Below are 25,025 nucleotides of genomic sequence, written 5' to 3' on the forward strand. Positions count from 1 at the left end.
CTCACTTCAGTTGTGAGTTCAACAGGTAAAGTGCCTTCTTAGGCAAGGCACAGTCATTCAGTCACCACACATAAGCCCACTTGTAATTCTGTGCCTCCTCCTCTAGAGGTCTGGAGAGTGGCAACAAGAGAGTGAGCCTTTTCTGCAATGACTCCTCGCTTGTGGGATGCTCTTTCAAAGGAGGCTCACTTGGCACCTTCATTACATATCTTTAGGCGCTAGGCGAAAACATTCCTCTTCTCCCAGGCCTCTGGCTAATTAATCTATGGTCCTTTAAACTTGGGGGGGGGTGTTGTTTTTTATTATTGAATATATTTTTGTGCTTATATATTGTAAACGGCCCTGTGATCATCAAGTGAAGGGTGGTATAGAAAATAAATAAAATAAGGAGAATATTGCCAAATAACTGTACAGTGGTGCCCCGCTAGACGAATGCCTCGCTAGACGAAAAACTCGCTAGACGAAAGGCATTTGCTAGCGGAAGGCTGCCCCGCAAGACGAAAATGTCAATGGGGCTGCCTCGCAAGACGATTTTTTTTAGCGCGAAAACCTCCGCGCTCCATTGCCGCTTCGCTAGACGAAAAATTCGCTCTACGAAGACACTCGTAGAACGAATTATTTTCGTCTAGCGGGGCACCACTGTATACAGTTGTGGTGAAGTATGAAGTGTTTTGGACACGCAGGAGGCATAAGGTGGCCACTTAGGGCTTGCCAAAAATTAGGGAATTTGTCAGCAAAAGTATGGCACAGATTTGCATAATTTGTCAGCAAAAGTATGGCACAGATTTGCATAAACTTTGCATACGCCTATGAGTGCATGCGTGGAAATAATTTCTATAATTAAAAAACTAACACAATACTGTCTCACTGTAGTGAGGAAGACTGGGAGCAGCTGACCTGTGTGCCAGCCCAGTTTGTTGGCCAGGTGCTAAATACTCATGAGCCAGCATTCAACAAAAGAGGTTTAAAGACTCTCTCAAGGCAAATCTAAAAAAATATATATGTATAAACACTGACAATTGGTGTTATAGGAATTCTAAGGTCTTATATATATAAAATAAACGTTCATAAATGTACAAGGCAAACACATACATAAGTATATAAACCACGTGTCTGAAATAGTACAGGAGAACAATCCTGAAGCCATTTTGGCCATTCCAGTAACCTCAGATATTCTCCCCATTGTCTCTTTGCTCACAAATCCTGTCTTAAGGGCGTTTTTGTGTATAGGGTGAGCATGTGACCTGGATTCAGGAACTAAGTATTTAGCATCTCAAAAGGAATGGCCAGGCTGCCCAAGCCTGTGACCATTCAAGTGACCAATCAAGTGACCATTATCAGTATCCTGCCAGACAGGATTTCTGTTACAGACCGCCCTCTGTGATGTATTTCTTTTGTAGACCGCCTCTTTCTGTGATGTATGTATGATGTTTTGGGAGGTGGTCTTGAGCTACAGGGTGGGTAATTTCAAAAGTCTATATAAGGACTTGCACACTGTTGTTCTGGGTCCCTCCTGCCTCCTGCGTGTGGTAGTAAGCACCCTGTTGCAACAGTTAATAAAGACCAGGCTTACTAGCTGCCTTGCTTCGGTTCTCAATATTCTCTGGTTGGCCTCTGTTATTTTTTCCTATCGATAGAGAACCTACTTAAGGACTCTGTATGGGCTCTTGGATACCCCATAAGGGAAAAAGGAGCAGTTTTTTTCTTATAACAGTTGGGAAACAATGGCCTAGGAGCGCTCCAATTGCAGAACAGCCTTTACCAAAGGTGTCATGGGCTTTGAAGACGCTCAAACTCAAGACGAAAGGGAGAAACGAGCCAAGAGGAAGGCACGCTTGGCAAACCCTCACCGTGATCAACTCCCACCCGGAAACCTATGTCCCCACTGTGGAAGGGCGTGTGGATCCAGAATTGGCCTCCACAGTCACTTATGGACTCACTGTTAGGACTGTGTTCATGCAAGACAATCTTACTCGGCTACGAGTGATTGCCAAAGAAGAAGAAGACAGATGAGCAACTTCAAGGCCACACACACAGTTCTTTATCTGCAAACCGGATTTGGGACTACAGCCTATCCAAGTAGAAAACATGCCCACCCTAGAAATGTCCAGTATTATTTACATAGCAGTGTAAGTGTGCATAATATGTTAGGTAAAGGTAAAGGGACCCCTGACCATTAGGTCCAGTTGTGGACGACTCTGGGGTTGCGGCGCTCATCTCGCGTTACTGGTCGAGGGAGCCGGTGTACAGCTCCTGGGTCATGTGGCCAGCATGACAAAGCTGCTTCTGGCAAACCAGAGCAGTGCATGGAAATGCCATTTACCTTCCCGCTGGAGCAGTACCAATTTATCTACTTGCACTTTGACGTGCTTTTGAACTGCTAGTGGGCAGGACCTGGGACCGAACAACACGAGCTCACCCCATCGCAGGGATTCGAACCGCCGACCTTCTGAACAGCAAGCCCTAGGCACTGTGGTTTAACCCACAGCGCCACCCGCGTGTGGGTGTATGTTAGAGAGTACCGTAAACAAAAGACTGCTCCTTACCCCAAATAGTACACTGTCTCTTTAAGGCTTATTAGTTAACTATTATTATTTGGGCAATTGTTATACTGCTTATTTTTAAACAAGTCTCTAAGAGGTTTACAACATAAATTAAGACACCGTAAATTAAAAAAGCAAAGCTAACCAAATTCCCCCCCCCCCCGGCAACTTGTGCTACCATTTCACTGGCAAATCCAGCCTATTTAATTTTATGTATCATAGTTGTTTTCAAATGAAACCTTTGCAAAAAACAACTGTAAGCATCTCCCCCCAAGGAAAGACAACAGACTTACTGTGCTTACATGTGTAGAGCTTTTGTTCCCCCACAGTGTGGCAGCAAAGCCTTTATCAAAAGAAAACATTTGCCTTAAAACACAACACCATAGGTTGGACAGAGTGGCAGAAAAGAGGCTGCGACTGGATGTCAAAAGCAGGGAGTTAGTGTGGTGAAGCTGGAAGGTGCTGCTATCTTGACGGGGTAAAGGCAGATGGCCAAGGATTTTGGTACTAGGCCCCAGCCATCGGTGACTGGTTCAAACTCCAGAGTTCTTATTTAATGCATAGCTGTCAACTTTTCCCTTTTATTGCGAGGAATCCTATTCGGAATAAGGGCCTTTGCCTTTAAAAAAAGGGAAAAGTTGACAGCTATGATTTAATGCCTTTTAAAGCAAGATCAAACCTATCCATTCTTAAAGAAATAAGCCCCTGAGTGCTCACTAGAAGGACAGATCCTGAAGTTGAGGCTCCAGTACTTTGGCCACCTCATGAGAAGAGAAGACTCCTTAGAAAAGACCCTGATATTGGGAAAGATGGAGGGCACAAGAAGAAGGGGACGACAGAGGATGAGATGGTTGGACAGTGTTCTCGAAGCTACTAACATGAGTTTGGCCAAACTGCGGGAGGCAGTGAAGGATAGGCGTGCCTGGCGTGCTCTGGTCCATGGGGTCAAGAAGAGTCGGACACGACTGAACGACTGAACAACAACAAAAGTTAAACATAACAATACATAAAACATTTGAATAAAACACAGGAAATGTGTGTTTTAAAAAGTCACAAAATATTCACGGGTAAAATGATTTTTTAAAAACCACAAGAGATGAAACAAGCAGTCAACCCAGGAGTCTGAAGTTGTAGGCAAGCCCCCAGTTGTAGAAAATAAGCCCTCTTTCAAGATAAAGCCTGTGGCAGGTGGGTGAGATAAGCATACAGAATATTTTGGAAAGCCCGCAGTACTGCTCTCTGACCAAGCTTGGATGGCAATGAATAACACAGAAGAAGGGCTGCTACAGAGAATGCCTTCTGCCTCGTATCTGGCATATCTTGGTGACTGACCTGCTCTGATCGGTTCAGGACCATAGCTGTCAAGTTTCGGATTTGAAAATAAGGGATCAGCAGCCTCACCTATCCCGGGGACAGTCACATGGCAGTGGTGGGCGGAGCCAGAAGCAAAAGTGGCCGGCACTGGTGTGAACGCGCGCAGTAGGCTTACTGTATTTTGGAAACACTGCCCGTGGGCTACGACACCTGTAAGCGCGGGAAATGGCTCCCACTTGCTTTGAGGCTGCAAGGAGGCGAGGTCTTCCCAGTCCCTGGCCAGCAGGGGGAGGGAGAGGAGCTGCTTCCTTTGAAAAAATGGGAAATTAAAGGGATGTAAAAAATAAGGGATAGCAGCGGGAAACTGCTTGAAATAAGGGAGATTCCCGGGGAAAACGGGATACTTGACAGCACTGGTCAGGACTTCAGCAAAAGTTGAGGGGAACCCCTCACAACCAGTTAGCAACAGACGCGAGGTCAGAAACACAATGACAAAGGGACTCTGGAAAGCAGAGACTGTGTTCAGCCAGGATCAAAGCATGAAAAGGCAACCCAGAAGTCACCACAGTCCAAGAGAGAGTTCTAAGTAGAGATCAGCAGCATTAAAGGTCAGTGGAAGGTGGGGGTAACAAGGCCACAGTTGTGCACAGCTTAGGGAGCTGGGTATGTTTAGCCTGGAGAAGAGAAGGTTAAGGGGTGATATGATAGCCATGTTCAAATATATAAAAGGATGCCATATAGAGGAGGGAGAAAGGTTGTTTTCTGCTGCTCCAGAGAAGCGGACACGGAGCAATGGATTCAAACTACAAGAAAGAAGATTCCACCTAAACATTAGGCAGAACTTCCTGACAGTAAGAGCTGTTCGACAGTGGAATTTGCTGCCAAGGAGTGTGGTGGAGTCTCCTTCTTTGGAGGTCTTTAAGCGGAGGCTTGACAGCCATCTGTCAGGAATGCTTTGATGGTGTTTCCTGCTTGGCAGGGGGTTGGACTGGATGGCCCTTGTGGTCTCTTCCATCTCTATGATTCTATGATTCTAAGTATTTAGGATATGGTGAAGAACTGTTTTGGGCTAGGAGGCTGGCTCTTTATCTACCCCAACGCCTCTGGGCAACGTATCACCAGTTTGAAATCAATTGTGTAGGCAAAAGCGTACCACTTTGCAAGTCTCAACAGAGCCTGAAAACCGGTTGTGGCAAGTAGGAGGTCGGCAGAGGCAGGTGTTGCCTTTGTGCCCCTCTGTGGGCGTCCAGAACTTCTGACTGAGCCCTGAAAACAAGATGTTGGACGACAGGTGCATTCAGTTTGATCCAACAATGTTCTTCTGAGGTTCCAAAGCAGGAGTAGCCCAACAGATGCCATTGGACTACACTGTCCATCATCTCTGACCAATGGCCATACTGGAGAATCATAGCTTCCCTAACCCTGCTCCTGGAGGCAGTTTCTCTTGCGAACTCTGGGTGTTCACCGCTGAACAAGTGAGTGAATGCATTTCCTTCTCTGGGAAATAGGTCCTTCTTTAAAATGCTTCCTATGTTGGTGGCTGCGGTCGCTGGAGGAAACTGCTGTGTGGACCCACCTATAGACCGCTCTGCCCACTCAACCTGATAACAGACCATTAAAGCACTCTGGGGCAGCTGAAGTGACTTAATCTGATTCAAAACTTGCTGAGCGAACACAATTCTTCCTGAGATCCGTTCAATATTAAGTTAGTACCACAAGGTCGTCCCTAATCAGCACTTAATTTTAGTGTATTGTCATAAAGTGATATGAATCAATTTCATAAATCTTTAACGATTGCTCTTTAAAGAATTGAGATTGTCTGCTGCCACAAGCTATTGCATACCCCTGTGTTAAAGGTTCCTTGTTACTTTCCCATCCATCAATTTACATTTCTAAATACGGAGACAGCCGTTTCCTCGCTGATTACACTGTTTTGTTTAAGGTGAACAACTGTATTGAACTGTTGGGTTCCTAGGCTGATCCATTTACAGAAACTTTAACCTTAACATTCTTAGGTCCACCATCTTCAATAGTGGGAAAGCCCACTCAGATGGTGGCCAAAGTGATGGAGTGGATCTGATAAGAGGCTGCAAGCCTCCAGCAGGGGCAGGGGCGGTGCTAGGGTTTTTTGCGCCCTCGGCGATATCACCTTCTGGTGCCCCCGCCCGGCTTGGAGGAGGGCTGGAGAGCCTGCAGGGCTTAGACTCCAAGCTCCCACCAGTCCCAGCTCCTTGAACAGCCAGTGACCTGGAGGTGGCGGGGTTCGCCTCCCAACAAACAACGATAATTGTAATCATAGTAAAAAAAAAGTGGTGGATGCAAAACACAACAACTTGGCTCTTTGGAAACCAGCGTGCAGGAGCGGGGTTGCTGCAACCAGAGACTGGGAGGGCTTTGAACAGGGCAAGAGCTGACCTGGGGTCTTGCAGGCAGAGGGGAAGGAAGGAGAAAAACATTGCAAAGCCAGGCTCGCTGCTGTAGCGGGCGGAGGTGGGTCGCCAAGAAGCACAAGGGAGCCGGGCTGCAAACTGTTGGAACTGCCGCTGTGCAGGACTGGAGGAGGGCGCGGGGCAGCCGTGAAGGAGCGCGATCCCTGGCGGCTGTCCCTCCACTGCGCAGGCTGGAGAAGCCCTCCGGCGACCAATTGCGGCGCCGAGAAGAGGGGCGGCTGCCAGGGATCGTGCAAACCTCCTGGGCAGGGCACACACACCAGCTGGAGAGGGCAGAGGGAGGGAGGACTGATCACTTGTGTGTCCGGCTCGCTGCCGCCGCCCACCTCCTCCTGCCTTCCCCCAGTGGCGGGGGGTGGGGGGCAGGCTGGCCAGTGCCCCCTCCATTTTGGCGACCTAGGCAACTGCCTAGTTTGCCTAAATGGACGCACCGGCCCTGAGCAGGGGGTGATGACTTTTAAGCCTCATAGGCCCAAAGGGGTGGGGAGAAGCCTGAATAAAGCAAGGACAGTCTCTGGGAGGCGGATATTGTATTCGGCGTCACCTGTGGCCGATTAGCCAATACATGTGGCAAGTGAGAGTCTGAGGCAAGCAGGTCTGGGCCCTCGTAGACTCATCAAGTGCCCTCAACCATAGTGCAAGTGGAGATGCTAACTCAAGAGCCAAGGCTAGCTGCTCACCCTCTTAAATACATCATGGCACTTGATAGCTTCATACCCATAGTGCTTGGGATGGGAGTTGGGGTGGAATGGGTCTTTGACTATGCAGGGGTCAATATTCTCCAACACACTCCTTGGCTTAGTGGAGTGTCCTTTTGTGCCCTGGTCACCAGTTACTATTGGGTCACAGTCTTCTGATGACATATTCATTCAGTGCTTATAGAACAGGCTTCCTCAACCTCGGCCTTCCAGGTGTTTTTGGCCTGCAACTCCCATGATCCCTAGCTAGCAGGACCAGTGGTCAGGGATGATGAGAACTGTGGTCTCAAAACATCTGGAGGGCCGAGGTTGAGGAAGCCTGCTACAGAAGTTGAGTCTGGGATTTTTACCTGGAAGCATTTAATATGGATTTGTTGCTAAATCTGGCAATACTTGTAAATAGAAGTGGAACTGAAGTGCTATTTTTTTAATGCTATCTGAAGGTTTAAAGAGAGTGAGGGGACCAAAAGACAAAAAAGACCTACATCTTCAACAAAGGATGGGAGAAGTTCTGCTTTCTAGGCTATGAAAGAGAAAGCACAGTGCTATTTTTGTAGAAAAAGAGGTGCCAGAACTTACCGTGAACACCTCCCTTGTTCTCTTATAATGGCAATGGCACTCACCTGAGAGGTGCCAGAACTGAGTTCTGGTGAGTTCTGTCTAAAATAAAAATAAAAAGCACCAGGAAAGTGATTTGCTTCATCTGCTCTGTGACTGTTTTTCTCCAGAAAGTACAATGTGAAAATTCACGACGCATAGCACTTCCTCAGAAGAAGAAGAAGAAGAGGAGGAGGAGGAGGAGTTTGGATTTGATATCCCGCTTTTCACTACCCGAAGGAGTCTCAAAGCGGCTAACATTCTCCTTTCCCTTCCTCGCCCACAACAAACACTCTGTGAGGTGAGTGGGGCTGAGAGACTTCAAAGAAGTGTGACTAGCCCAAGGTCCCCCAGCAGCTGCATGTGGAGGAGTGGAGACGCGAACCCGGTTCCCCAGATTACGAGCCTACCGCTCTTAACCACTACACCACACTGGCTCTCAAAACGTTCCTCTTGCTTTTGAGGTGCAGGAAAAGGTCAACAAGCGGGGGGGGGAACTTAAAGTGCTACTGTCTCTCTTCACAAGATCCGTAGCTTGGAGCAAGTCCTACGCTGACCTTGTTTAAAATCCCCCGTGCAATTCCTGGGTGGAGGGGACCCTTCGAGGATGGACAAGCAGTGAAGGGGTACCTTCTGGCTGCTAGTGAGAACCTTTTTGGCCATCTGCCTTTGCGCTATCAAAAGGACACAAATGTATTAATGCAGAAGTTGCAGCTGCCTAGACGCGCAATTGCAAGAAGAGCGGAGGCCATCTCTGCTGACCTGAAACATCAGCCGGTGCGTGATGTAAATAACTCTCTTTCTTTTGGACTTTGTCTCGATGAAAGCACTGACTTATGTGACATTTTGCAAGTAGCAGTTATGGCGCACATGTTGTTCAGCATTTTTTTTACAGCGAAAGAAAGTCTCTGGAACAAGCAAAGGGGAAAACAGGAAGTGAAGGTGTATTTCTGACCTCCAAGAACTATGCCACAGAAATTCACTTGCCGCTTCAGAATCCGACATCCATCACAATGGATGGGACACCCACAATGGTGGGCAGCATCAATGGAGTCATTGCTCACTGCAAGAAGTTCATTTCCAAGTTGATTTCATAGCACTGCAGCGTGCACCGGGAAGTGCTGGGTGTGAAAGTACTCTGGTTTGTGCACGGCACGGGAAAAGTTATCCAGATAATGAATTCTAGCCATGCTGTCCCCTTGCAGCACAGACTTTTCAAGCTACATCTGAATTAACTGTTTCTGGCTGCAGGGGGTTGGGGTGGGGCTCCCTGGTCCTGAATGGGGTAACCGATTGAAGTGCAGAGTGTTTGAGGACCAGGACATTCGCAGGGAAACCAAAATGCTTGTTTACAAAGCTATTGTACTACCAACCTTGCTGTATGCTTTTGAAACATGGGCCACTTATAAATGCCACCTCCAACTCTTCGAAAGATTCTATCAATGGTGTTGCCGAAAATTTTTACACATCATCTGGGAAGACTGGTGAACTAATACCAGTGTAGTGGAAGAAGCAAAAATCAACAGTGTTGAAGCAATGATTCTTCAACATCAACTTCGTTGGACTGGTCATGTTGTGCGGATGCCTGATTATCGTCTTCCAAAGCAACTCCCGCATTTTTTGCTCCATAGGACGCTCCGGACCATAGGGCGCACCTCGTTTTTAGAGGAGGAAACAAGAAAAAAATTTTTTTCTGGTTTTCCTCCTCTAAAACCCATGTTTGTTTTTTTTAGAATCAGCTCACAGATTTGCAGCTTTTTTTGCAAAGGGAAAAGCCCTGCTTTTTGAGGATCAGTTCAGATTTGTGCAGCTTTTGCAAAGGGGGAAAAGCATTGCTTACAAACCAGTAAGCACCAGTACAAACCAATACAGACCAGTAAGCACCAGCAGGTAATAGGAAGCAAGAGGAAAGCAAACCAGTGCAAACCAGTAAGCACCAGTACAAACCAGTACAGACCAGTAAGCACCAGTACAAACCAGTATGCACCAGCAAGTAAAAGGAAGCAAGAGGAAAGCGAACCAGTACAGGGAAGCAAGAGGAAAGCGAACCAGTACAAACCAGTAAGCACCAGTACAAACCAGTACAAACCAGTAAGCACCAGTAGAAACCAGTACAGACCAGTAAGCACCAGTACAAACCGGTACGCACCAGCAAGTAATAGGAAGCAAGAGGAAAGCGAACCAGTACAAACCAGTAAGCACCAGTACAAACCAGTACAAACCAGTAAGCACCAGTAGAAACCAGTACAGATCAGTAAGCACCAGTACAAACCAGTACGCAACAGGCAAGTAATAGGAAACAAGAGGAAAGTGAACCAGTACAAACCAGTAAGCTTACTAACTTACTCAAACTTACTAACTTACTCAAAGTTACTAACTTACGCAAACATACTAACTTACGCAAACTTACTAACTTACGCAAACATACTAACTTACGCAAACTTACTAACTTACGCAAACTTACTAACGTACGCAAACATACTAACTTACGCAAACATACTAACTTACTAAAAACTTACTAACTTACTCAAACTTACTAACTTTCTAAAACTTACCGTATTTTTCGCTCCATAGTACAAACCAGTACAAACTAGTACGCACCAGTACAAACCAGTACAGACCAGTAAGCACCAGCAGGTAATAGGAAGCAAGAGGAAAGCAAACCAGTACAAACCAGTAAGCTTACTAACTTACTCAAACTTACTCAAACTTACTAACTTACTCAAAGTTACTAACTTACGCAAACTTACTAACATATTCAAACTTACTAACTTACGCAAACTTACTAACTTACGCAAATATACTAACTTACGCAAACTTACTAACTTACGCAAACATACTAACTTACGCAAACTTACTAACTTACGCAAACATACTAACTTACGAACTTACGCAAACTTACAAACTTACGCAAACTTACTAACTTACGCAAACATACTAACTTATGAACTTACGCAAACTTACTAACTTACGCAAACATACTAACTTACGCAAACATACTAACTTACGCAAACTTACTAACTTACGCAAACTTACTAACTTACGCAAACTTACTAACTTACGCAAACTTACTAACTTACGCAAACATACTAACTTTCTAAAACTTACCGTATTTTTCGCTCCATAGTACAAACCAGTACAAACTAGTATGCACCAGTACAAACCAGTACAGACCAGTAAGCACCAGCAGGTAATAGGAAGCAAGAGGAAAGCAAACCAGTACAAACCAGTAAGCTTACTAACTTACTCAAAGTTACTAACTTACGCAAACTTACTAACATATTCAAACTTACTAACTTAGGCAAACTTACTAACTTATGCAAACTTACTAACTTACGCAAACATACTAACTTACGCAAACATACTAACTTACGCAAACATACTAACTTACGCAAACATACTAACTTACTCTAACTCAGTGTTTTTCAACCTTTTTTGGGCAAAGGCACACTTGTTTCATGAAAAAAATCACACCACCATTAGAAAATGTTAAAAAAATTAACTCTGTGCCCATATATATATATATATATATATATATATATATATATTGAGACTGTTACAAATCTGAATCTTTATTGTTCTGAAATGCTAGAAACTTAAGACGAAACCCTCCAATTTTCAGTCTCAGAAGAGGTGTGGTTCAATGCCCATTTCACATGTAACAAGGCTTCCTTTAAAAATAAAAATAAAAAATGACTAAAGGATGTGAACGCAACCCTTGGTTTTGACTCAGTTTTTGCAACATCACAAGATCCAGCACCTTCTTCAAAGCTGCTCTTGCTATGATGCTTGGCGAACCTTTTGCCACTCCACAAATTCATCAAGAAGAACAGGCCATGCCCCATCTTCATCATAGTTGCTAAGATCTGCATGGACAGTTCTGCTGAATTCTAACACATTGTACCACTGATCTTTGTTAATTACTCTGTATTTTGACTGCTCCAAGTATTGGTAAAATACTGAAAACAGAGGCCACGTTCTTCCAAGCAGAAGAGCTAACATAGATTTTGCAGTGTCAATATCCAGACTTCTCTGGTCTTTATCCCTTGCAAAATCGAAGGCATATCTGTAGATATTCTTAAATGTTGAAATATCATTCAGTTGTGAGCGCAAAAAATCAAATTTACTCTGCAGCTTTTCTGTGCAGTCACATTGTAATGAGGTCATCCCCTTTAACCATTCTTCCTTTGTAGAAAAATCCCATGCTTTCAGCCTCCAGTTTCCAGGCTAAAACTAGCATAATAATATTTTCAGGTTCAACGCCAATGTCCTCACAGAATTTCTCCATTCCTTCTGGCCCTACCACTTCATCATCACCTGCATATTCATAAAACCAAGCCAGGCACTTCTTGCTTGAAAAATGCTCCTCACCGCTTATCACTTTACTAAAAGCTTGAGACCTGCAGTAGCTGCTGATTTTGCACTTCTTGAGGCCCGTCTCGTCCCCCGCCTGCCTCGAGGATTTGCGCTTCTTCTTCACGGGCATCTCCCTCGGTTCGCCCCGGACGGGGGCGCGGAGGCGGAGGGCCGCGGGGCCCCTCAGGAGGGGGGGAGGGAGCCGCCGCCTCTTCCTTCCCTCGCGGCTGAGGAGGAGGAGGAGGAGGCGGAGGAGGAGGCGGAGAAGCTGCCGGTGCCGTCGCGGCTCTTGCCTTCCTTCCCCTCAGCTTGCCACCGCGCCGCCCCGCCTGGTAGATTCAGGCGTGGGAAGGGGGATACTGTGGTGGGGAGCGAAAGAAAGAGCTTTCCTGAGGAAGAAGCGGCGGCGGTGGCAACGCCGGTCCTCTGTGCCTATATTGACTATATATAAAGTAATTTTTCCCACGGCACACCAGGCAACATCTCGCGGCACACTAGTGTGCCGCGGAACAGTGGTTGAAAAACACTGCTCTAACTTACGCAAACATACTAACTTACGAACTTACGCAAACTTGCTAACTTACGCAAACATACTAACTTACTAACTTACGCAAACTTACTAACTTACGCAAACTTACTAACTTACGCAAACTTACTAACTTACTAAAAACTTACTAACTTACGCAAACTTACTAACTTACGCAAACATACTAACTTACGCAAACTTACTAACTTACGCAAACATACTAACTTACGAACTTACGCAAACTTACAAACTTACGCAAACTTACTAACTTACGCAAACATACTAACTTATGAACTTACGCAAACTTACTAACTTACGCAAACATACTAACTTACGCAAACATACTAACTTACGCAAACTTACTAACTTACGCAAACTTACTAACTTACGCAAACTTACTAACTTACGCAAACTTACTAACTTACGCAAACATACTAACTTTCTAAAACTTACCGTATTTTTCGCTCCATAGTACAAACCAGTACAAACTAGTATGCACCAGTACAAACCAGTACAGACCAGTAAGCACCAGCAGGTAATAGGAAGCAAGAGGAAAGCAAACCAGTACAAACCAGTAAGCTTACTAACTTACTCAAAGTTACTAACTTACGCAAACTTACTAACATATTCAAACTTACTAACTTAGGCAAACTTACTAACTTATGCAAACTTACTAACTTACGCAAACATACTAACTTACGCAAACATACTAACTTACGCAAACATACTAACTTACGCAAACATACTAACTTACTCTAACTCAGTGTTTTTCAACCTTTTTTGGGCAAAGGCACACTTGTTTCATGAAAAAAATCACACCACCATTAGAAAATGTTAAAAAAATTAACTCTGTGCCCATATATATATATATATATATATATATATATATATATATATATATATATATATATATATATATATATTGAGACTGTTACAAATCTGAATCTTTATTGTTCTGAAATGCTAGAAACTTAAGACGAAACCCTCCAATTTTCAGTCTCAGAAGAGGTGTGGTTCAATGCCCATTTCACATGTAACAAGGCTTCCTTTAAAAATAAAAATAAAAAAATGACTAAAGGATGTGAACGCAACCCTTGGTTTTGACTCAGTTTTTGCAACATCACAAGATCCAGCACCTTCTTCAAAGCTGCTCTTGCTATGATGCTTGGCGAACCTTTTGCCACTCCACAAATTCATCAAGAAGAACAGGCCATGCCCCATCTTCATCATAGTTGCTAAGATCTGCATGGACAGTTCTGCTGAATTCTAACACATTGTACCACTGATCTTTGTTAATTACTCTGTATTTTGACTGCTCCAAGTATTGGTAAAATACTGAAAACAGAGGCCACGTTCTTCCAAGCAGAAGAGCTAACATAGATTTTGCAGTGTCAATATCCAGACTTCTCTGGTCTTTATCCCTTGCAAAATCGAAGGCATATCTGTAGATATTCTTAAATGTTGAAATATCATTCAGTTGTGAGCGCAAAAAATCAAATTTACTCTGCAGCTTTTCTGTGCAGTCACATTGTAATGAGGTCATCCCCTTTAACCATTCTTCCTTTGTAGAAAAATCCCATGCTTTCAGCCTCCAGTTTCCAGGCTAAAACTAGCATAATAATATTTTCAGGTTCAACGCCAATGTCCTCACAGAATTTCTCCATTCCTTCTGGCCCTACCACTTCATCATCACCTGCATATTCATAAAACCAAGCCAGGCACTTCTTGCTTGAAAAATGCTCCTCACCGCTTATCACTTTACTAAAAGCTTGAGACCTGCAGTAGCTGCTGATTTTGCACTTCTTGAGGCCCGTCTCGTCCCCCGCCTGCCTCGAGGATTTGCGCTTCTTCTTCACGGGCATCTCCCTCGGTTCGCCCCGGACGGGGGCGCGGAGGCGGAGGGCCGCGGGGCCCCTCAGGAGGGGGGGAGGGAGCCGCCGCCTCTTCCTTCCCTCGCGGCTGAGGAGGAGGAGGAGGAGGCGGAGGAGGAGGCGGAGAAGCTGCCGGTGCCGTCGCGGCTCTTGCCTTCCTTCCCCTCAGCTTGCCACCGCGCCGCCCCGCCTGGTAGATTCAGGCGTGGGAAGGGGGATACTGTGGTGGGGAGCGAAAGAAAGAGCTTTCCTGAGGAAGAAGCGGCGGCGGTGGCAACGCCGGTCCTCTGTGCCTATATTGACTATATATAAAGTAATTTTTCCCACGGCACACCAGGCAACATCTCGCGGCACACTAGTGTGCCGCGGAACAGTGGTTGAAAAACACTGCTCTAACTTACGCAAACATACTAACTTACGAACTTACGCAAACTTGCTAACTTACGCAAACATACTAACTTACTAACTTACGCAAACTTACTAACTTACGCAAACTTACTAACTTACGCAAACTTACTAACTTACTAAAAACTTACTAACTTACGCAAACTTACTAACTTACGCAAACTTACTAACTTATGCAAACATACCAACTTACGAACTTACGCAAACATACTAACTTACACAAACTTACTAACTTACTCAAACATACTAACTTACTCAAAGTTACTAACTTACGCAAACTTACTAACATATTCTAACTTACGCAAACTTACTAACTTACGCAAACTTACTAACTTACGCAAACTTACTAACTTACTAAAAACTTACTAACTTACTCAAACTTACTAACTTACGCAAACATACTAACTTACGCAAACTTACTAACTTACGCAAACATACCAACTTACGAACTTACGCAAACATACTAACTTACGCAAACTTATTAACTTACGCAAACTTACTAACTTACGCAAACATACTAACGTATGCAAACATACTAACTTACGCAAACATACTAACTTACTAAAAACTTACTAACTTACTCAAACTTACTAACTTTCTAAAACTTACCGTATTTTTCGCTCCATAGTACAAACCAGTACCAACTAGTACGCACCAGTACAAACCAGTACAAACCAGTAAGCTTACTAACTTACTCAAACTTACTAACTTACTCAAACTTACTAACTTACGCAAACTTACTAACATATTCAAACTTACTAACTTACGCAAACTTACTAACTTACGCAAACTTACTAACTTACGCAAATATACTAACTTACGCAAACTTACTAACTTACGCAAACTTACTAACTTACTCAAACTTACTAACTTACTCAAACTTACTAACTTTCTAAAACTTACTGTATTTTTCTCCCCATAGTACAAACCAGTACAGACCAGTAAGCACCAGTAGAAACCAGTACGCACCAGCAAGTAATAGAAAGCAAGAGGAAAGCGAACCAGTACACACCAGTAAGCACCAGTACAAACCAGTACGCACCAGTAGGTTATAGGAAGCAAGAAGAAAGCAAACCAGTAAGCACCAGCAAGTAATAGAAAGCGAGAGGAAAAGTAACAGAAAGCCCCAAATGGCTGAAAAACTCAATTTCCCAGGATCCTCAGCCCTCGCAAAGGATCTACTGTGCAAGGGGCCTGGGCGGGGCAGGAAGGGAGCTAGCTCCCTTATCTGCCTCCCCAATCTCTTGCAATCAGCTGTTGAGCGGGTTCCTTTCAACACTCTCTTTCCCTCTTGTTAGCCTTTAGCTCTTTCTAAAACAGAAAAAGCAGGATCTTCCTTTAGCCCCTAGGCAATTTGGCTCCAGGGACCATGCATTCGCTCCATGAGATGCACAGACATTTCCCCTTACTATTTAGGAGGAAAAAAGTGCATCTTATGGAGCAAAAAATACGGTACTCTATTCCAAACTTTAAAATGGAAAGCCTAATGCTGGTGATCAACAAAAGAGGTTTACAGACTGTCTGAAGGCAATAAAAAAGTAGTATAAACACCAACAATTGGGAAACACTTGCCTGCGAGCGCTCCAATTGGAGAACAGCCTTTACTAAAAGTGTCATGGGCTTTGAAGACACTCAAACTCGGATGCAAGGGAGAAACATGCTAAGAGGAAGGCATGCTTGGCAAATCCACACAGTGATCAACTCCTGCCCAGAAACCAATGTTCCCACTGTGGAAGGACATGTGGATCCAGAATTGGCCTCCACAGTCACTTATGTTAAAGCCATGTTTATGGAAGACAATCTTACTCAGCTACGAGTGATCGCCAAATAAGAAGAATTGTGCCCCTGAAGGACCAGGTGCGCAGCCTGCAGGTCATTTTGGACTCACAGCTGTCCATGGAGGTGCAGGTTAATTCTGCATCCCGAGCAGCTGTCTACTAGTTCCATCTACTACACCAGCTGAGACCCTAACTGCCTGCACAGATTCATAACAGTTCCCTTGGATGAAATTGAAGTAGTCACACATTTTCTAGTCTTGTTTGCAGGTAAGAAATGACAGCACTACCACTTCTGCTCTTGCCACTGGGCAATCAAAGCTGTGACAAATATTCCACAATGCTGTGAAGCTGCCTTGCACTCTCCTCTGGCATGCCTTAAAGAATACTACAGTGTTTTATTTTTATTGCATCATCTGATACTACTGATCCCAGCAGTGTCAGCAAAGGACTCTATTTATAGCACACTGCCAAGTGTGCCTGAGGCTGGCTGAAATTATTTGTCTAAAAATAATTTTGCTCTCCATGAATGTGGCCTATTGTGTTGTATCTCCGGGAGATAAAGTCTTCCCTGTTAATGTTTGCAGACCAAGCCACTGTTAAAGACACAAAAATTGGCTATGGTGGTGCGGCAAGCAGGCTTGTAAAGTTCACATTTAGCAGTATTCAGGTAGGGCTGTCTTTTGACACGCAGCCAGTTCACAGCTCATTGAAATGTGCGGTGCATGCAAACATTTCAAGATTAATTTGTGGTGTCAAAGCAGCATTAGGTACAACATGCTCATGTGGTTGCAAGTGGTCCATTTGCCATTTACAGGCCACCTTTTTCTTGCCTGTCTTGAACTGCCAGAACTACCACTTGACAGCCGACACTATATGCATGGCTAGTGAGCAGCAATTGGCTTGCTGGGTCAATATTGGACAAACAGGCCAAACCCTACGCCAAAGGATAAATGGACATAAATCTGATATCAGGAATCATAGAATCATAGAGTTGGAAGAGACCACAAGGGCCATCCAGTCCAACCCCCTGCCAAGCAGGAAACACAAGACAGAGAAACCAGTAGGAGAACACTTCAATCTCGCATTTTACACACGCATTTTACATGTTTGCTTCAGTAAACACTGGTAGAATGCTGTGCAAACAGAAAACATTTGCTGTCTAAACTGTAAAACAGGGGTCGGCAAGGCCTTCTCGGTAGTGGCACCCGCCCTGTGGAATGCCCTCCCACCAGATGTCAAAGAGAACAACAACTACCAAACTTTTAGAAGACATCTGAAGACAGCCCTGGTTAGGGAAGCTTTTAATGTTTGATGGATTACTGTATTTTAATATTTTGTTGGAAGCCGCCCAGAGTGGCTGGGGAAGCCCAGCCAGACGGGTGGGGTATAAATAATAATAATAATAATAATAATAATAATAATAATAATAATAATTACCTTGTTGCCTGGGCCGGTTCACTCCAGCAAAGATCCCTCCTTGGGCCAGATCTCACCCGCACCTGCTATTTCCGGCGTCTGCGCAGACACGATTTCCAGCGCCACGGAAGCAAGTCCCCGCGATGCGCTGCGCCAGTTTAGCACAGCATGCAGGGACTCGCCGAGCGGGCGGCTTGGTTCAAGGGTGGCTCGGGGGCTGGTTAAACGACCCCAGTGGGCCGCTTGTGGCCCATGGGCCTTAGGTTGCCGACCCCTGCTGTAAAACTTCCCTTAGACTCCAATGGCCCATAATCTCTACCCCATGACATTCATGCAGATCTTACTGATCTTCTCTGATTAAATTTATGGAGGGCAAATTATTACTTTCATACATGTGCCTTAGCTCATTGCTAGAAAGCTGTGCTGTGTAACTAGGAGCATTTTAGAAATTTGACCCTGATGAATACTGAGTGAGATTTGTGACAGGGAAAATAGCAGTGTCAGTGGGATATGTTCCTGTCACGTTAACTTTCATACACTCTAATGTTATTTCTCCTCCAGTCATACTGTGGTCACCTTGAAATCCCCTGGCTGAATTCGTATGAATGAATAAAGCATTTCAGGCAAACAAAAAACAAACAACCAGGCATTTACTAGCCGACCTGAACTTTGAAAATTCAGCTTAAACAATAAATTTTCCTGTGTATTTATTTACAGCAGGAGGGGCTTGTTCTGTTCAAGTGCAATTTGCTTCAAGATGTGCATCAATTCATTTAATTTATAAGCACACAAAGGCCTCTCGGCAAAGCGTTTTGCACAAAAGCCATTCATTTCACATCAAAGTCCTGAGGCAAATAATCAAATTCAATCTGCAGAATCCTAATGACTACAAAACTGTGTGCTGGTTAAGCTTCATCAGCAGAGAAAGGAAGTTTTCTATAGCAAAAACAAAAATCTGGAATTTTTGAGAAGGTCGTAAGAATGTTTTAAAAACAACAGGTAGTTTGATGTTATGCAGTTCATTATAAAGGACAGTTGCCAACAGTATTTAACAAAAGGGGTAAACTGAGTTTTCTGTATTAAGTGCCAGATTTACACTTTGCAGAACACTGCAGAATTATTATGTAATTTATTTTTATTTATATGTAACCCACCTTTCTTCCAGGTTGATCATGTTATAAAATTAGGTTCAACCCCAGAAGGGAGTCCACAAACCTGGAGGAGAGCCTTAGTAGGGCTCCCCTCCTCTCAGGAGCACTTATGAATAAATAGAGACGATACAGAATCTCCCAAAGCAAGGCGGTTGCCCTTTATTAGAACTGCTGCAGCAGGGTGTCTTTGCAAGCAAAAAGACCCCGAACAAAGGTGCACAAGCTCCTATATAGACTTTTGAAATTCTCCCCCAAGCTCAAGACCACCCCTCCATACATTAGAATTACATCACAAATTGGGAGGGTCTGGTAGCATCTTGGACCCTGCCCCCATGTCTCCTCTCGCCCTCCACAAAAAAACCCATCAGGTGAAACAAAAGATATTTACATTTCCCTATCCAGGATCCCCGTCAGACACTCAGATCCCCGTCAGACACTCAGATCATTACACGATGCTGTAGAATACCCCATAAGAAAAGCAAAATTAAACATGGATTCTGCAAGCAAATAACGCTTTCCTGGATGTACTAAGAGATCCAGTATCCAATTCCCCACCATGCCTTGGATTGGTCTGCTGGAAAGCCAGAATCTAATTTAAGCTAAACTTAATACCACCTGGTGTGGCGCTGTGGGTTAAACCACTGTGTCGCTTGGGCTGGCTGATCAAATGGTCGGCGGTTCGAATCCCCGCGACGGGGTGAGCTCCTGTTGTTCAGTCCCAGCTCCTGCCAACCTAGCAGTTCGAAAGCACGTCAAAGTGCAAGTATATAAATAGGTACCGCTCCCGCAGGAAGGTAAACAGCATTTCCGTGCGCTGCTCTGGTTCGCCAGAAGCGACTTAGTCATGCTGGCCACATGACCCAGAAGCTGTCTGCGGACAAATGCCGGCTCCCTCAGCCAGTAAAGCAAGATGAGCGCCGCAACCCCAGAGTCGTTCGCAACTGGACTTAATTGTCAGGGGTCCCTTTACCTTTACCTAATACCTCCCCCCCCAAAACACACACACACACACACACACACCAAAGTGTTATGATATATGTTTTTAATTCAGAGTTTCAGAGTGAGGAAGTCTGGTTTGGGAAAGGCACCATCAAATCCTGTCAGATTTGATATTTTATGTCAGGAAGCATCTCTACCCTCAAATGGCATCATTGTCTACTGTGCACCTTACAAATTGTGGGACTATCGGAAATGCAACAACTTGTTATTTGGACAAAACCATCACAGCCTCCAGCTCTATGCTTTTCCTTGTTTGACCATGGGCAAGCGGGTAAGAATATATCTCTTTGTCCTCTGCCTTCCCTTTTCAATTCTTGCTCAGCCCAACAAAAATTAAATTCTTACTTGCAAATGTAGATACATAGTTTCAAATCCTAGTTATGATGGAACATCTGCTCAGTGTAAACCATGGCTGAGGCTGGAGAAGGAGGGCAGAAATCTGAGTCAAGAAGCAGAGGGAAGAAACATGTAAACTTGGCCTACTTGTGATCTTTAAAACAAGATATTACATAGAAATGAAGCCATGGTGGACTAAATTTTAAAAGTGTGCCCCCAAAATATTGCAGGGGTTCCATGGCAGACATATGGAGATGTCTGGTCAGTGCTGAAAGGGTTCTGCTTAGGTAAGAAACTTGAAAGCAAATTTAAGTGGGTTTTATAATTTTGCATTAATTTCAAGGTTTGACTCCAGCGGCCTTGTTTCAACACATGATAAAATTAGCCAGAATCCAACAATTACTAGAAGATAGTAGATTTCATTATTTGATATGATGGCAATCACTTAATTTTGAATCAAGCTATTCCAGCAATCCAGTATGAAATTCTAAAATGTTTTGTCTGGTTAATGAGCAGGATGCAATGAGGACATAAATGCAGTAACTTATGAAAGCTTCATTTACTGCTGGTTTGTTTGTTTTTTGCATTCTCATTTAGGGAGAGACCTTGCTGGCCTCAGTAATAGGCAGATTTATTCCAAAACAAAGTAAGGAAGCGTGTAAATACCAATTAAGTACCACTACTTCTGTTTCCAACAGCACCATTTGACAGAGGCACCTCATAAAACCCTTTAATGCAAAGTAAGAACAGAGGAGCTTTGCTGCATTTTAATGGCAACATTTTTGTTAACTGAATTATGTGATTTAAACTGCAGCTACTGTAAAGGGGTGGGAGGTGGGTGGCACTGTGGGTTAAACCACAGAGCCTAGGGCTTGCCGATCAGAAGGTCAGCAGTTCAAATCCCCATGACGGGGTGAGTTCCCGTTGCTCGGTCCCAGCTCCTGCCCACCTAGCAGTTCGAAAGCACGTCAAAGTGCAAGTAGATAAATAGGTACCGCTCCGGCGGGAAGGTAAACGGCATTTCCGTGCGCTGCTCTGGTTCACCAGAAGCGGCTTTGTCATGCTGGCCACATGACCCGGAAGCTGTACGCCGGCTCCCTCGGCCATTAACGCGAGATGAGCGCCGCAACCCCAGAGTCGGACACAACTGGACCTAATAGTCAGGGGTCCCTTTACCCCTTTACCTTTTACTGTAAAGGGGTGGGGGCTGCCTTTCAGGCTGATAAGGATTTGTCTTCCAAACCTTTCTAGGCCAGATTCTTATTTCAAAACAGATGGACACTGACTCCATTTTCTATACACTTCTCTCACTCTCTTTCTGTCTCTCACACAAGCATAATGGTGTTTGATACGAGTACTATACCAGAACCTTTCTAAGCTAGGGCAGAATTCAGACCAATTCTGGGGAATAAATCCTATTTCTTATACACAGAGAGATAGAAAGGTACCAGTGCTCACCAAGAGGTAAGTATAGCCTACCCTTCAGTTCCTCCAGAAACAAAACCACTGTTTTTACAGTGGTACCTTGGTTCTCATACTTGATCCATTCCAGAAGTCCATTCCAAAACCAAGGCACGCTTTCCCATAGAAAGTAATGCAAAATGGATTAATCCATTCCAGACTTTTAAAAACAACCCCTAAAGCAGCAATTTAACATGAATTTTACTATCTAACAAGACCACTGAACCATAAAATGAAAGCAATAAACAATGTACAGTAGTACCCCATGTTACGCATGCGATCCGTTCTGGATCACACTACGTAACACGGGCGTGCTTAACACGAACACCCCCCAAAAAACCCCGGAAGCTTGCACGTTTTTGCGCTTCTGCACACCCGCGCGCCCCCCGGGGAGGACTTCTGGGTCGCGGAGGTCTGTATGTCGAACATACGCAACACGGAGCGTACGCAACTCGAGGTATGACTGTACTGCAGTCACACAATGAATCAGTCAGTAGCTGAACTGGGTTCCACACAGTCACAAAAACAAACAAAAAAGAGCCGTAAAAAACAAAAATCAAAATAAATAGCAAAAATAGACAGACCTCAGGGTAACACTCAAAACAGAAGTGTGGCACTCAAAACGGAGCACGTTCAGCCTCCGAAAAATGTTCACAAACCGGAACACTTACTTTTGGGTTTGCACTGTTTGGGTTCCAAGTTGTTTGAGTACCAAGGCGTTTGCGAACCAAGGTACCATGGTGAAATATACTCGGAGTCGAGTGTGAATTTCATGCTCTTTATTCAGCTCGTAGTAGCAAGGAATGAATCTTTCCCCAAAACGTCTGCTATATATACATTATTTGCACAATGGGCCTCGCATGATTTGCTGATTCCAGCCTGCTCCTGTAGGCCAATCAGGTCGCTGATTCACTTCCACCTGGAGCTGGATTGGGTGGCTCCTGCGGACCAATCAGACTGCTGCATCATGGATCCTATTGTTCTAGTATTCAGCTCAGTACATAGCACACCTTACTATGTATAACTCTCTTTCCCTCAAGGCAGCATTCTCCCCCACCTGCCTCGTATTTTTCCAGCTGCCCTGTGAAGTCTGATAGGCTGAGGGGGATGCTTGTCTCAAGGTCACCTAAATAACTTGGCCCAGATCTAATCCAACACCTTAGAATATAAAAACAAACATTTTAATGACTCTCTCACACATGGCCAGAAACACCCGGGTGAGAATTTGGGAGCCCAAAGAGACTTCAGTATATGATCTTTATATCTTCCTTCGCAGGACAGGAGAGGCAGAAATCTACCTTAAAACATGCTAGCTTTGCACTGTAATGCTCTCAAAATGTAACAAGGAAACTGTAGGGCATGTTTCTTTGCTAAAACTGCTTGACAGAAATAAGGGGCCAGTATGCACCCTATTTTTTTTTCCAAACAGAAATTTAAGATGCATTTTTTTTATATAGGAGAGTTGCATTCCACCGTTCCAGAACAAGGTCTGTGAGATGTTTTGCGCATTTATTTGAGCCTTTCAGCTTTGTGAGAATGGATCTGGAGAATATGTTGGTTAATGAGGCGTGAGCTTTGCCTTCTAGGGAAATGACGAATGGCAATTGTGCTGCAAAAGCTGTGGCCAGGCAACAGCCTCCTCACGAGTTGTCCCACTGAGAGCAAAGTCTTTTAAGGCTGCGATCCTAAAGCACACTTCTACCGCTGAACACAGTGGGAATTGCTTCTGGGAAAACATGCACAGGACTGTACAACTGAAGTAACACAAGCACACTTAGTCCGTTCAAAAATAGGCAGGTTCGCCTGATTCTGCCTGCTATGTTGCAAGAGAGCATTCTCAAACTGATGCAGTGACGTGCTTGAACAAATTATGAAAATCTAGGAGAACAAAATCACAAAGCCCCACTACAACATTAGACAAGTGTAGATTTACAATGTATTTATACATGTTTCTAAGTCAAGGCGATAGAGCTGACATTTGTCTTGCATATGGTTCTTGGAAGATTTTTCAACGGCATCCTTGAAAAAGAACCTTTTGTAAGGTAACAAAAAAAATCATTTGGAATAGGACACATCTACAGGTATATGTGGATAGATACAGCACCTAGTTTTCTTAGCAGTCTGAGGACAATAATAACAACAGTACAGTGGTACCTCGGGTTACAGATGCTTCAGGTTACAGACTCTGCTAACCCAGAAATAGTACCTCGGGTTAAGAACTTTGCTTCAGGATGAGAACAGAAGTCACGAGACTGCAGCGCAACAACAGCGGGAGGCCCCATTAGCTAAAGTGGTACCTCAGGTTAAGAACAGTTTCAGGTTAAGAATGGACCCCCAGAACAAATTAAGTTCTTAACCCGAGGTACCACTGTATACTTTCCCCCCCTACAAAAGTTGGTTCATATATTAGGGAAGATGAACAGAAATGGAGAACCCTTCCTCATGAAATATCCTCCCCAACAAAAAGGCCTATTTTAACAATCTTTTGGAGGCGCAGGAGCAGACCTAGTTAAATTTAGCATCAGTAAGGACCACATAATCCTTCCCTTTGGTAAATGCTTTGGCAGATCTGTAGAGTGGGAAAAGGAAATTGTTTTCTTATCCTCCCCTCCTTTTCTTGAAATGTCCCCATGTTGCATGGGGGTTGTTGTTTATAAACTGATTGTGTGCTTCACCTCCAACCCAAAGCCACCCTACAAGATGCTCACTCTTAGCTGTTAGAGCCCTGAGTGGATCAGCTTTCTCCCTCCTTCTGCCAGGCGCACCAAGTAGGGGTTCCAGCCCAACCAAAAAATAAAATAAAATGAAGGGGCTGGGGCCCCTCAAAGTTCCACAGCAGCCATGCACACACACTGAGGGGTGTGCTCGAATCACATGTGCAAGCCATGGGGCATCCACATGATACATCAGCACACCCTGCAGCATGGGCGAGTGATGTTGTGTGGCCCCAGTCCCTTCAATTGTGGGGCAAGGTGACACGTGTGCCTTCTGCTGTCTATTCTTCTTTTCTCACTGAGACATTCAGTGTCTCAGTATTTGCGTGTTCAGACCTTTTAACCTCACCCCAAATAAATTCAGACATGACTCAAATTTTGGTTTGGTTTTTGGCAGAATTTAGGCCACA

The 25,025-nt window shown here is 44.3% G+C and overlaps 1 protein-coding gene and 2 pseudogenes across 2 annotated transcripts in view; all 3 read right to left on the bottom strand.

The window, feature by feature from the left end:
• The window catches only part of KCNIP4 (potassium voltage-gated channel interacting protein 4), a 359,055-nt gene that overhangs the window by 194,842 nt on the left and 139,188 nt on the right, over nucleotides 1–25,025 (bottom strand). The gene's annotated exons all lie outside the window — the stretch shown is intronic.
• LOC117052588 lies at nucleotides 11,308–12,213 on the bottom strand (annotated as a pseudogene).
• LOC117052587 lies at nucleotides 13,566–14,471 on the bottom strand (annotated as a pseudogene).

Source organism: Lacerta agilis, chromosome 9 (genome assembly GCF_009819535.1).
Source record: "Lacerta agilis isolate rLacAgi1 chromosome 9, rLacAgi1.pri, whole genome shotgun sequence".
Classification (NCBI taxonomy): domain Eukaryota; kingdom Metazoa; phylum Chordata; class Lepidosauria; order Squamata; family Lacertidae; genus Lacerta; species Lacerta agilis.